Source organism: Onychostruthus taczanowskii, unplaced genomic scaffold, assembly GCF_017590055.1.
Source record: "Onychostruthus taczanowskii isolate IOZ18803 unplaced genomic scaffold, ASM1759005v1 scaffold65, whole genome shotgun sequence".
NCBI lineage: Eukaryota > Metazoa > Chordata > Aves > Passeriformes > Passeridae > Onychostruthus > Onychostruthus taczanowskii.
In genome coordinates, this window is record NW_024504233.1 from 2,052,063 (window position 1) to 2,066,837 (window position 14,775).

At 37.4% G+C, this 14,775-nt stretch overlaps 2 long non-coding RNA genes across 2 annotated transcripts in view; both read left to right on the forward strand.

Moving 5' to 3' along the window:
- LOC121344627 overlaps positions 1 to 5,609 on the forward strand; it is a 57,789-nt gene extending 52,180 nt beyond the window's left edge. The window contains exon 4 of the long non-coding RNA XR_005953854.1: positions 5,243 to 5,609. This is a non-coding gene — a long non-coding RNA (uncharacterized LOC121344627). The remainder of the gene's footprint in view (positions 1 to 5,242) is intronic.
- Positions 5,610 to 5,700: 91 nt separating this feature from the next.
- Positions 5,701 to 9,646, forward strand: LOC121344628. Its single transcript, XR_005953855.1, has 4 exons — positions 5,701 to 7,886; positions 8,545 to 8,618; positions 8,701 to 8,772; positions 8,857 to 9,646. It is a non-coding gene; the product is annotated as an uncharacterized LOC121344628 (long non-coding RNA).
- Positions 9,647 to 14,775: the final 5,129 nt, after the last annotated feature.

Sequence of the window (14,775 nt, forward strand, 5' to 3'; positions counted from 1 at the left end):
TTTAAATCTCCAAAACAAAGAGATATTTCCCTTTCTTTTTTCTCATTAAACTGCCTGCATATGTGCTTGCATGTATTTTTAAGCTACACATAAGTGCACATGAAGCAAAGAGAGTTGTTGAATTTATTAACTTATTTGGCTGTACATGCTTTCTCTCATCCCATTCACTCATTTATTTCATTGCCAATCTCCCAGTGAGTCTTCTCACAGTCTTAAAAGACAGAATTTGGATTCACAAAGCAGTTTGAGCTGAGGACTCAAATACAATTTCCTGGCCTACCTTTCCTTGCTGCAGAAAAGGGAAACCTTGCTGGTGTGAGGTTGAAAAAGGGAGAGTTCAGGGAAAGATGTAGGAATTGCAATTTACTTGGGACTCTGGGGGTGGGAATTGAAAGACAGAGAAAAGGAAACCAGACATCAGTCCCCCTTCCTGCTAAAATCAACTTTGTTTTCACGATAGGTTTTTGGGCCAATGACCACTTTCAACTCACACCTTCTGTTGGAAAAATAAATTAGGAGTCCAGCTTTATTCTGTCAATAGAAAGTTTAAAGTGGTCACTGGAGCAAAAAGCTTTTCAAAGGGTAGCTGAGCTCAACAAGAACAAGGAGGAGGATGTTGAGAAAGCCACAAAAACACAGGCAGATTACAAACCATTAAAGGCTATGCCATTTTTCAATAATAAAGATAAGGCCTTTAGAACAGTTCTGGTAATTTGTATCTATTTATTTCTTTAGAAGAATATGTATTACTTAAAAAAGACTCTCCCAGAGCTGTAAAAGATATTTTATGTTTGTGTGTGTCGGCCTTGATAAACAAAAGCCACCAGAAAACAGTAAACTAACTAGTCATTTGCTCCCTGAATACATGGGATTATGCTTCGCATTTGTGCTGTAAATCATTGGATCCTGTACAAGTAATTGTACTGCAATGGGTTTTGCTATGCTAAATATTTAAACTGTGTGCCCAGTCCTTCAAAGTCTGAGCTTATTCTGTGTTCAGAGCTTTTTAGATTTGAGTCAATAGCATATTTGTTTTGAATGGCTGCTCCTAGATAACAGTAACAAAAATCCAAAACTTGTTTACATCATTTAACATGCCTAAGAGCTTAGCCTGAGACATTAAAAAAGCCACACAACAAGCAAGCAGAAAAATGCAATCCTTTAGCATAGTCTCTACTGGTGAAAAGAAGTTACACCATCAAAAAGCAAAAAGAATGCTTTGCCAACTCTGACCAAGAATTGCTTTGTTTTTAAAGTGGAGCAATGACTGACACAAGAAGACTTCAAGGAATTTCCTCTTTCCCTGAAGATAGTCATGAGCCTTTCTACTGCCCCAGACTTCGTGTTGTAGTGATTGTAAGGATAGGGGTCTCTTGTGGGTCCTAAGCAGAAGCCCTTGTTTATGAGAGTGTGCAAAATGTGGAAAAGAGTCAAAACAAAGCAAATCAGGCAATTCCGTCAATCCTGGGAAAACTGTTCCCATCTGAGTAGTACCTTCAGCTCTAACAGGCCCTAACATCAGCTGTGCAACAAATAACCCTGCCCTACTTTCTTAACTTGAATTACTATGCTAAGAACAAGACTTCACCAACATGTACACACCAACACTCATGGAGTGCTCTACACATTCTCAAGTTGCATTTGTGGTCTAAATTCTGTAAAGTAAGGTGATATTTATGGGAATAAAGATGAAGCATAATTTCTCATCTGTTTCAAATTACGCATTAGGAATACCAAGGATGTTAGTAAGAAATAGATTAGCATGCAGAAATTTCACAAAGGGAAAAAAAAAGCAGAAATGCCAAAATACAATTACAGCAAAGGAAATAATGCAACCAGGCAATGATTTACCATCCGCACATTTTTAGAATCACAGTTCTAATTGTTAGAATCCAGCGCAGTGTAGTAGACACAGTATTTGAAAAAACAAGCCTTTCATATATCTGTGCTACCTCGAGAGCTCTTGATACCTAATCTGGAAGCAGACAAATCCCAAAAAGGTGCCTCTTTTCCAGTGAAGACGTGACTTCCCCTCCGAGGGCCTGGGGCACTGTGCCTCACATGCTAATAGCTTGAGTTGTGTGCAATAGCCCTATACTGTTTATATAGCACTTCACATGTTCAAAGCACTATGAGATATCGGCCATCACTACACTTTTATGAGGCTGTAAGTATTACCCACTAAACATCAGGGTTCAAATGACTTGCTCTTGATCAAAAGAAACTTCGTGCAGCAGGACCATAATTATTTGAATTTGGTAATTCTCGCAGACCATTCCTATGGCAACACAGAATGAAGAGGGGGATGGGATATCAAAGCCAATTGCTATCACACTCTGTGCTGGCAGTGAGATGGACATGGAGGATCTCTTAAGCTAACCTACACTCACAGCACCTTTTATAGAAAATTCTAGAAAATTATTTTTAAAATAAGGAGCAAAAATGAAACAAAATGTTTTGAAAGCCCACAAGCATGTTTTTCTAAATGTATCTATTTCACATATTCACTGTGAAGAATATAGAAGACAACATGCAAATGGTACTGAAGTACTCCAGAAATCCCAAAAGGGGGTTCCTGAAGCAGTTTAGGAGTTTATATATCAAGAAGATTAGTAGGCAACTTAAAAGCAAATAGGTCCATTTTCTGTGGAAAAAGAACTACAGTCTTGTGTCTTGTGGCTGACTACAGTAGGACTTAACTTCTAAACATATAGAATGTTTTTGCTCTTCATTTTTATACCTATGTTCTTCCTATGAAAATTCAACTATGCTGACATTTATATAGTTTGTCTCAAAGTATCAAGTCTCTGTTCCTGAAAAAGAACACAAACACAAAGGAGACGTTGAAAAACAACCAATGTACCCACAGTATATATGACGACCAAATAAAGGCTTGACATAAATGCTAAACAGGATAGATGCTGAAGATTCTTCTCTTTACAACTGAAATCAATTTATCCAAAAATCCTAACACTGAGATTGAAGACAGAATAAGAAAACTCTTATGCTCTGCCTTTCCATCCTGTCCCCATCCTATCCTACAATACTGTCTTTCCCACCTCTTACACAGCCCTGGTTTCCACACACACCATATGTTTTCAGAGCACAGCTTCACAGTTATTTGCCTTAGAACCTTGCCTGCAGAATCACGTGGGAAATAGATCATACTGCTAAGACAACAATGTAGACCACTACACACAGTCCAGATTCATCAAATAAGAAAAAGGTGCCCGTTTAAAGCTATCACAGGAAGGGGGAGGGAAAGAAACGCTCTTCAAAGGCAGCAATGAGTGCAGAGAGAATTACTAACAGAACCTTTTGTGTTTTAGCCAGGTTGATCATGTTGCTGTGAATATTTACCCTCTCTCTTACAACTTTAACTTGGCATTTTTCAGGTACAGGCTATACAGAATTAACTCTGTGCCAGACGATGCTTGCAATTTCTACTCTTTTGATTAATATTGCCTGAAATGTTCAATTACTGAAATATTTGCTAAAATATTAAAGTTTGACATCAATAGGTGAGCATTACTTCATGGCTATTAATGTAAGAACCAGTTACTATACTCCATCTACTGATCTAAAGAACAGATGCTTGCATCTGATTTATGGACACTGAAATATGTGCATATCTTCCATAAATAGTAATGTGTTCCAGTAACAAAGAGTAGAGAATTGTGATCCATAAGCCTGGGAAGTTGTAGGCAGTATTAGAATTTATTTATCAATTTCTTGGCTTTAAAGAAAAAGCAAATCTCATAGAGCCAGGGCCTGGATCCTGTATGCTGGAAAAGTGCTTACAATGTCAAACAGGACTAACAACATGAAGTAATAAATTGCAGTTGGGCTCAAACAGGCAGATATAAAAGTCCTTTTAGAACATGAGTGTAACTATGATTTGTTAAATAAGAGTAACAATTTATATTGATTAAGATGCAGTAAATCTAAACAGTAAGCAAAAAGCCAATATTACTGTGTGTACTTTCACATTAAATATGGGCTTGGAAGTTTCTTCAGTATCAAGATGTAACAAAATACTAATCAGGTATAATTCTAATGGGTAAAGCATGGTTTTGAGCTCTGCAATTAAATTATTTCTGGAAGCGCAATCAAATATCTGATTGAGCTAATATCACTACTGCTCCTCACATTTGTTCTGTTCCTAAATTAGCTTGACTAATCAGTATCCCACCTCATAGTCTGTGTTGTAAACATGTAATATTAGCTGATAGGTTTCATTTCAAGAGCACAGTCAATTTTTGGACAGCAAACTAACCCAAAAACTTAGTCAAAGCCTACAAACACTCCAAGCAGCATGTTTGGAGATGCCACAGTTTCTGGGCCATCAGAACTCTGATAAGACTGAGTGAACTTCAGATCACTCTGTGATGGCTGTGCACGTTAAAACAAGTTTTGATTTAGTTTAAAAACCAGTTTTGTGGACAATATTTCACCTCAAACCGTTTTCTGTTTTTCCACCCTCTTATTCTATGAGCAAAAACCAGGAATGTACAAAAAAGCAGCCTTGTAGAATACAGAATTTAAACACAGCAATCACAATTTTTTGCTCCTGTCTCAGGTTGGCATGCACTAGTGCTTCAAGATGTTATGCAGCTGCTACTCTTCCACAGAGATGGCTGTACTCCAGAAAATGGTGAAATACTCCCTCAAACTTTTTTTTTATTTCCCCCAGCAGAGGTTAACAGGGATGTTTCCATAGGTCTAAGGCAACATGAAAACATGGTGATTGTGTGGTTGGATTTCTTCGAAAACATTAGCTTTAGATTTACTGCATCAGTAATTAGGAGCTGATGCTACACTCCAACACACTGCAGAAACAACTGCAGTTACTGTCTGTAGAACACTGAGTCTTAGATTACGGTGATTGTTATTTGATTCTGTCCTTGCAGTTTTTTAGATCACAGAAGAAACAAATACTTTTCATTTTGTCCTTTTGATAGCTGCACAGATTTTTTACTTTCAGCATATAACTCAAAGTCATCTAAGAAGAAATTGAATTTCTAATAACTACAGTCAACTGGATTTAACTCCTTTCAGTGGAAGCACAGCAGTGTCAATACTTACTGAGATTTAGTATTACTGCTGATTTATTGAAAGTAAAATGTCAATACAACGTGAAAATTTGTCATTTTACAAAGGTTTAATAAAAAAGATGAACACAACACAAAAAATTGAAAATAGAAGAACCAATAACTGATCATTCTAATTCACTTTTTTCCAGATGAGCATCCAGGTGTCAGCTGGTGTAAACCCAGATGCCACTGACGTCAATGGAGCTGTCAGTTTACTCCAGCTGAAAATCTGATCCCAAGTGTGCTACTGCCATTTTTAGACGCTGCCAATGGAATTAACTTTTCAAGACAATTAAAAAAAACCACATCCACACAACATTGCATTTCTTCCTGTCCCCGAGTGTTTAACTGGAAGTCTGTTGACAGACTGTGGGAGAGGGCAAGTGGGAGGTGGAAGTAGCGAACAACTGCATCCATGAGATAACTTTGCAGTATCAGTATGAACACTGTTCCGTTGTCTTCCTTTATACAAACAAATATTTGGCTTCAAAAAGTTTTAACTCCACCTACCACTAACAAACAACTCCATGTCAGCAAAAGAAAAATGATGCTGTAAACCACGTGAAGTACCTACCTCATAAATTTGCTAACATAGTATTTTCAGCAGTACACATTCTGGATAGATTGTTTTAATGCAATATTAGAAAAAAGTACCTAAAGCTACAAGTGCCCCAAGGCTGAGTTCTGTGTATTCACCTAAGTATTTGTTCCTAAGCAATCTCCCTGCTGTACCAGCAGAAAGATTGGTAACAGTTCTAAGGCAGCTGTTTGAAGTGGCCTGCAAGCCGGAATTTGATCTGGCTGACATCTTTCATATCTCATCGAGCATATGTGTGGGCAAGAGAGGAGGAAGAAAGGAAAAGGTGGGGCAATAAGCAGGGCAGAGTACTACTTGACAGCGCCACCATTTCTAAGCAGGAAGAGGGAGCTTTTGCCTCTGTTTCACATAAGGCCGTTGTTAACATGAGTGCATTGTACAACAGCTTCCCAGTATTAACCACTACAATGAAGCTGGAATGTTGGTCTTTTGATTCAACACAGCAAGGTCAAAATGGAAAAGGTAATTAATTAGAACTGAAGATGCAGTTGACATAGCATTGAAATAATTGCCTATTTGTGCAAGCACAACAACCATATCTTCAATTTAGGTCAGGCCATCAAGAGGAGGAAAAGGACTGAAGACTGAAGATGAGATGCTCTACTTCACACAGTTGCCCTCTGGAAGGACTTGCAAAGGCAGTCACTTAAATTAAGTACAGGTCATCAGACAAGATATCTAATCTATTCCTAAGACAGGCAGCTCCAGCAGTCCAAATCCCTATGGCCTTTGCAGCAACACGATGAACTACTTCCTCATGTACCTCTGTCAATTCACGTTAGGTTGCAGTTTTTTTAAAGCGATATTTCATGTACATCATGACCCTATTGCTCAAAGCAAGGAAAGTGCTTTGGTTTATTTATGACCTACTAACCTTAAATTAAAAAAAAAATACATCCAATCTGAATGCTCACATAAGCCTGCAGATCTGAAATAAAATTTAAAATAAAGCTGGCATTTGTAACAGCTAGCTAAGCCCAATAAGGGATTTAAAAAAAAAAAAATAAACCAGATGAAAGAAGATGAAAGCATATTTACCCTGCATAACCTGCACACATCAGGAATCAGGGCTGGAACCCAGAAATACCTTTCCTGCTTAGAAGTTTCAGCCCATTTCCCAGGCTAGGTGACCAAGGAAATACTGATGCTTTCCATGATGGGGGGGTGGGGAGGCATTAGTAACAACCTGTGAAAGTAATTCCTTCGAAGATGTAATCCACCCAGCCACCAACTCTCCTCTCCTTCCCTCTGCACCCCATCCCCATTGCCAGATACCAGCCAGGCAAGGCCCCACACTGAAATATGAAGTGACAGATGGAAGCAGGGAATAAGGGCATAGGAATGAGTACTGAAAGAAATGGCGTACAGAAAACAAGCTTATAATAGGGCAGATCTTAAACATGAGCAACCTAAACCATAAAGTTAATTCATTTGACTAGAACAATGTTGAACAGATGCACATAAGACTGAGTTGGAGAGCCTTATTCTCTCATCATTCACGCCAGTGTGCAGAGGTCTTCTCCTAACATCCATGGAATTAAACCTTGGAAATTGCAGTACAAATAAATGGAGAAATAAAAATAATCACAGCTAAAGTATTGGCAGCAAATATCCTGTGCTGCTGTATTGGGAAAGAAAGGTGGGCTGCCACATTTAATTAAAATGTATTTGATTTAGCTATATTCATAATCAAAGTGACCTTCATAAACAAAACACATCTAATCCACCTTAATAGTTGATTCTGTTCCTGTCTACTTTCCAGTAGGCTATATTAATGACTTTTATTTTCATTGTAACAGATGGAAAATACATTTGAGTTAAATTATGCAACAAATACCTCTACAGAGAGCAACTAGTTGAAAGAAACAGTTAGGACCAAGTCCTTGTCATAGTGTTTGTTTACAAAATAGGCTCAGGCAGCACACTGATGGTCTTTAGTGTGGGTTCCCTTAACACAAGTACAGACAAACCCTCAAACATTTTTAATGCCTTATAAATAACAATGGATGGAAGAGAGAGAGTAGAAGGCACCTCTAATCAAAGGATAAGGTAAACAAAAAACAGCAATTCACATAAGTCAATGAATCAGTCACATAATGTCAGCACACTGAAGAGTGGACCTAGCAGAAAAAAATTCTGACAAGCTGAGCTTCAAGAACATCTGCATCAGAACTCTGCTCACAAATGAAAATAAGGTAAAATTTCTGTATTGTAATGTTTTGGCTTCTTATCCAGCATCTAAAACTCTTCTGCAACACAAAACCTACAACCTTAATTTTTAAGTATTATTTATTTTTATTAATAATTGGGACAAGTGAGTTGGAAAGCTCAGAAGATGAAGAAAAAGTGCTGTGTTACTGTGGAAATTTTTAAGAATAAGGACTTTGCTGTGTGGTGATCAGCTGGATGTGCACAACATGCTGACACAAAAGAAATTAAAATAAATATAGGTCAAGCCTTGATATACAGTCACCTTTTTTCCTCCTGAAAACTATCACAACAGGTTCTGCATGTGTGAAAATTTGTAAGGAAAAAAAGGCCTTCTCTCTCTGAGAATTCTTTTGAAAAATTAAGCCTTCTTTAAAGAAAATTTATTTTTCATCAATCTTAAACAAATTTTAATCCAATTGAACCATGTCAATAGAAGAAATTTTGCTCAGTTGAGCAATCTCTAATTGGCAACACTAATTTGTAAAACTCTTAGCCAGCTCTGTTCATTTATGGGATCTCATGTTTTGTTTTACTGTGAAGTTCAGTCTTGTGAAATACCAGACAACATTAATCCACTCGTGCCTGGATCTCTAACCTTTATTTTTAAAGCCTGAGTAACAGAAACATATTTTCTTTTCATAGAAAGAAGCCTGGGAAACTGCCAGCTCCTTGCAGAAAGACGGAAACATGATCAGCAGAGAAGGGTGTTTGTTTCGGTAAGAGAAAAATGATTGAAGTTGCATCATCTGTAAAATTAAAATCACTGCGCGAATTTTGATTTTCCCCACCTACTTTCAGACATTTGAGGATGCAGTCAAGTCAATGGAGTTCTGTTGTAGTGGTTGCTTCAGTGAACATTCAACGCTGTCGGTGAGTTTGGAATTAAAGTGAAAACCATCGACCGTTGATTGTACCCTCCAGCTAACCATCCTCCTCCTTACTTCATGCTTTCAGGCCTTAACACCGAAGATAGCAACCTAACCATCATATGATGTTTCTCCCTCACCCTGCCAAGCTTTACAAAAAGGTCACAATCAACATTCATTGCTGTCGGTGGGTTTAACTATGTGGACAAGCTCACTGAACAATGAATGCAACTGTGGCCCCACATTGTACAGTTGCTGTTGAGAGGAGCAGCAGCTCTGAAGGAAATAGTGAGAAGCAAACACTTCTTAGAAGCTACAGTTGTCTGGTCAGAAAAATTGTTTGGGGTATTCACTTTTTGCTTGCTTGGTTTTGAGTCTATTTAATTTAGCAGACTAGGAAAAAAAAAAACCCACCACCTTTTTCTGGAGTATTGTCCTCACAGGGTTCAGTACCATTGAAAATGTGAAAATTCTTATTTACTGTGTGTGCAGAAAAAATAACAGGACAAGAAGCTCTGTATATTCACTCCTAAGGATTCTGGCATAAGAGGAAAGAAGATTTAATTGCCATTTAAGTAGGCATTGTTGAAGAATTCAAAAGTTTATTCTATACTTGTAATGACAAATATAACTGGGAACAAATGGGATTTAAGAGTTATGGATAAAAATCTTATATAAAAAATTAATTTTACATTAAACTGATTTTAAGAACACAAATACTATTGCATTTGCTATTTTTAGGGATCTGAAAGATGGTAAAGAAATGTATATCCAGAAATAATAATGGAAAAGCTGTTAAATTTTAAAGTTACTGTAAACTGAGTACCTATGTCACACTCTGAGTTTTGCAGTAAGAAAATAAATGGTAAATAAGCTCACAATTGTGTCCGTATTTCTTTGTAACCCTTTATTAACCTGGTCAGCCACAAAAAAGGACCAGTCGGCATTTCTCGCTTCACACAATCATCCAAGGTAAGTGCAGCCTTTAGACTCAGTGCTACTCAAATACTCTGCAGCAGGAATTGCTTACAAAATCAGGAAAACTCACAGCATATCATCATATCACTCATATCATTCTTCTCATTATGGGAATGTTTATAAACAGTACTTTAGTCTGATTATTTACAAAGTTTCCTCAGCATATTAGTCACACAAGTAATGTCGTGTACTGAGCTTGCTTGGTTTATCCCTGTTTCACTGTGTAGGAACTGAACAGCAGAAAAGTGTCAAGGCTATCATGGGACAACACACCTATAGTCATTTCTTGAACTGGGACAATACATCTACAGTCATTTCTTGAACTGTTATCAACTTAATTAAATGGTAGGAATGCATTTCAATCATGAAAGAGATCAGTCCTCTGTCACGTGTGAAACTAATATTTACAGACTCCTCCAGTTCCTCAAAAAACATAACCACACTAGCAAAATAAGTTCTGAAATTATTTGGGCATTATTTAAAATTAGTGTTTGGGAAGATTATATTTTTTTCGTTCCAATATTCACTGGAGAAGAACCCACATGCTGTGTTGCTCATTGGATACTATCATGGTCAGAGACAGAAGAGCACAGTATTAAAAGGAAGAGTTGCTATGGATAAATGATTTCTCAGCAACGCTGTTCAGAGATAAGCCTGTATCTTTATGTTTACCCATTTCCACAAAAATGGGAATTTGAATTACTACAGACTTACATACTGGAGGGAGATAAAGATCACATTAAAAGCAAGGCTCAGAGGTATATGTTCTGTCTAGAAGGAGAAAATTTCAAATTAAATTGTAACTAGTATATTTTTGCTACAAAACAAAGTTCTTTACTGAAACTTAAAAACCAGCTCTTCATTTTGCAAAACACTTATTAATGCTAGTTATAGATGTGTTATGTGCCTTTAAAAGAGAAAATACTTATCGAAACAGAAGAATCTGGAATTTCTCAACACTGGGAAGAACTAATGTCCTGGAACATGAGTGGTTTCTGTATATATGTTTTCTCTGCTAACTGATAATGCCTGAATGGTTAGCATTGAGGAGGGACAGACTCCACTGCAAGAAAAAGATAATGTTACACCCTTTTTTAAGGCAGTACTTGTCCTCAAAAATGCACATCTCTCCTGATTTCTATTATCATTTTGTTCCATACACTCACTAATGGAATAACAGCTATTCCTACCTACCAAGTCAGGGTGCAGAAACCTCAGCCAGCATTGACCTAGGCACAGATAGTCTAGCCTCATTACAAATATAAAATATTTCCACCTCAACTGCAAGTTTTTACTGATTTCTGAAGAGAAGAATTTGTAGGACTTGTCTTTTTAATGGTGCCTAGCATGGGAATTTATCAGTGACTTTAGTTACACCATGTTTTCATACAGAAATAGAAAAATGTCTCCTTAATGCACAGATATGTAGTACTTCATACAACTTGAAATCAACCTCTACAGACGAGTTATTTCATAATATTTTTTTGGAAAACAATACCATTATTCCATACCCCACAAGAAATGTTGGCCTGTGCATGTGTTTCCTTATGCTGTAAAGCCACAGAACAATCCCAATTTGGCAATGATAACTGTGATATACTGTGGAAAGGTTTCATGGTAATTTTCATGGGTTTTGTTAATAACATACATATGTACTCAGTATAATGCCCACAGGCCATAGAAACATTCTAGAAAATTGCTCCTCATTGTCATTGTAAATAATTCACTCACAGCAATATTTTTAGGTCAAGCATATCAAAGTTGCAGTAAATGCAATGGACCTTGACATAATAGGAGCACTGCTTTTACAGCAGTGGAGGAAGAGGAGAGGGAATGCACTTCCCATCCATGAGAGATCAGTTGCTGCTCCCCAGTGTGCCCATCACCGTGCTTGAGGACAGCAGAAGTGGTACTAAGGGTTTGTTATGAGGTTTGGAGTTGTTGGGGTTTTTATGGTTGGTTTTTGGGGTTTTTTTGTTGGTTTTAATTACCTCTAAGTTCTTTTTTTCTCCCTGGCTTCTGGCACAAGATGATTTAAAACATCCAACCCAACAGCTTCTGTATCAATTCTATAACTTCTGCTTAGCAAGTACAGAAACACACTTGGTTCTACCTCTAAAATTACAAGTCAAAGAATTTCTGATAGAAATAGTCTGTGATATTCAGGACCACGGCAGGACGAATATGATAGACTTGCTTTTTGGCACAGCTGACACCACCACATTAACATCTCTTGCTTTACAGATGGTGAAGTGACACAGTAAGTTAAAGAGTTAAATATAGAAGTCATTTATAGTTGAAATAGAAGCAGTATCTAGACAATTTTAGACTCCAACCATGTATTTCTGGGAAAGAAAAAAAAAAAAAAAAAAGAATGCTCCTGCAATTCTGACTTTTACTTCATGTAAATACCTGGTTTTCTTGCCAACAACATTTTTTTTCCTTTATTAACATATATCTTTGTTTCTTGCCAGAGTTACAATGGTAACCAATTATTTTTCCAAGCACTGGTATGGTCACACCCATTATGGAATAATTTTTACATCATGCCTTCTCTTTTATTTAGGTTTGTATAATTTTGTTTGAACTTTACGTTTTTTGTTCTTCCCGTACATCCTTCTTAACTGCAGAAAGTGCCAGAAACTCAGACCACATTGCAAAGAGCCCAGCCAGGGCTAGCTAAAATAACCTGATGTCTCTTTTACAAGAAATCACTGATCCTTTTCAGCCAAAAAAGCATCTGTAATGGCACCACACAGTTAACACATTTAAATTTATCTGACATTACTCCATAGATACAGCAACTACAAGTTCTTTCCTAATTTAAAATTGATTATTTCATCCCCTTGAAATGCAACACACGCAATTTTTTGAACTTGAGAGTTTTTTTTCAAAATACAGCTCCTCCTTCCCCACCCCCCACCCCCCCCAGTTCACTAATGTTTTGAATATTAGTGCCAGAAATTACATGGTAACACACAGAAGTGGGGATGAACTTTGAACACAAGCAGCAGCCTGTCATGATTTAATTTTTAAAAATTAAACTTTGCATTGTACTGCATTTCCCCCACATTATTTAGAAGTACAACCTGAAAAAGAGGCAGCAGGAGCATAATGATTAACTTTTCCTGCTGTCTGCACCTAAAGGGTATTCACAAGCTCAGTATTTCCATGGCTGTGGTAGGGCCTTCACTTCATAACAACCAGCAATCACACACTGAACACAAATATGTCTGACAAACACACATAACAGAAGGCTTATGATTGAGTTTAGCAATTATTGATCTGAGGAGGAAACAGGGTAAGTCTTCAAATTGCACAGCTTTCAAATACAATTCTTATGAAAACTGACAGAAATTCCCAGCTTCTACATCTTCTTATGAGCCTGCCTTTGCACTGCCACTAGAAATGAAAACACCCTTCCCCTCCTAGGTTTGGATACGAACTAACACCAGAAATTTAGGGAAAGCTTCAGGTACAGAAACTGATCCACACAAGGCATGAGTTAGAACAGAAACTGTCTATATTTCACAGCAAATCAGAAATAAGCCCCCCAGATCTGCACGCAGGATATAGGTCCATAGTATGTATTTTCTTATCTTTCCTATTTTATTTCATGAGATACAGCTGCTTCCAAGAGAGCCCTAAAATTTTTGATGTTTTAATAAATCTTCTTTAATCTAACAAGTTCACAAAGAGATTGTAATGAGACCTGATATAAATTTCTGGGTTGTGTTTTGTTTGGTGGGTTTTTTTGTGAGTATTTTTTAATCATCATTATTTTCTCCACTAGGAATGCCACACAACATCTTTATGATGAAAAAAATGTCAAAAGTGGACCCGATACCACAAATCTATGATACCAGTGCTTAGAAGGTACAAATACCAGGTCAGGTAAAGAGGAGAAGAACTGGAAAGCAACGTGTGCCTGGCTATCAAGATAGTGGATGTTTTACCTTGCACTCAAGAGAAATGACAATACACAAACTGCAAATCTCAGCTATGGTGTCACCTCAGGGTACCAGCAACTTGTCCCACTAATCATACTGTTCAGCTAATTGATTGCATGGATCTATTATTTAGTGATTAAACAGTTAAAGTATTTTACCACAGGCATTTTGAAACACTGAAACGAAAAGAAATACAAAAATATTTGTTTTAGCTAGTGAGAGTTGAGTCCAGGTGGTTGCCCTCAAAAGTCAACATCACCATCTGATGTGTAAAACATTCCTAATTATCATAGAGTACACCCCATGCTAATTACTGTGCTTGCCTCAAAATAATGAGCCATGGTAAGCCTCGAGTTCATGACAATAGATTTACATTTAAATGCCATCCAGTTCACTCAGTATCAATATGCTGCTGGTTACCAGACCAAAAGAATGATGAAATTAGGCTCTCCCACAGACAGGGACAGTGACCACGCTTCAGGGAGGCCACAGACTGCTAGAAGGATAACAAAACTAAAGGAACTTTGAGAGATATTCAGGATATAACTGTAGGAGACAGCAGGAAAAAAAAAAAAAAAAAAAAAGACATTACTTAATAGACAGCAGCCAGCTGTGGCTTACAGTAAATCTTAAAAGAAATCTTTGTAGACTCTCCAGGAATATCTCTGTACACCCCCAAAACAATTGCAGGAGATTGTTCCAGAAGTTCACATGGATCATGGTCTGCTACCTAATGAATTCAGGTTCTCTGCTGGTTTTGTAGTCAAAATACGTTTGTCAGTTTCAGTGAAATTATGCCAATTTGTACAAGCTGAGGATTTGGTAAGCCAACACACAAGAGAACTGTAAAAGAAGTATGGTCCCACACATCCTACACTAAGGGAAAAAATACAGAGGTAGATGTCACTCTTGGGGGAGGAGGAAGAGGAGAAACAAATAACATGTACTTGAAAAAACACATGTTTCCACCTACAGAGAGAGAATTTCTGCCCACAGACAAACTGTAGGTGCCCCACACAAACAGCACTTGGACACTTCACTACTCCATTGTGCAGATTACTGCTTTGCAGGTACAAATA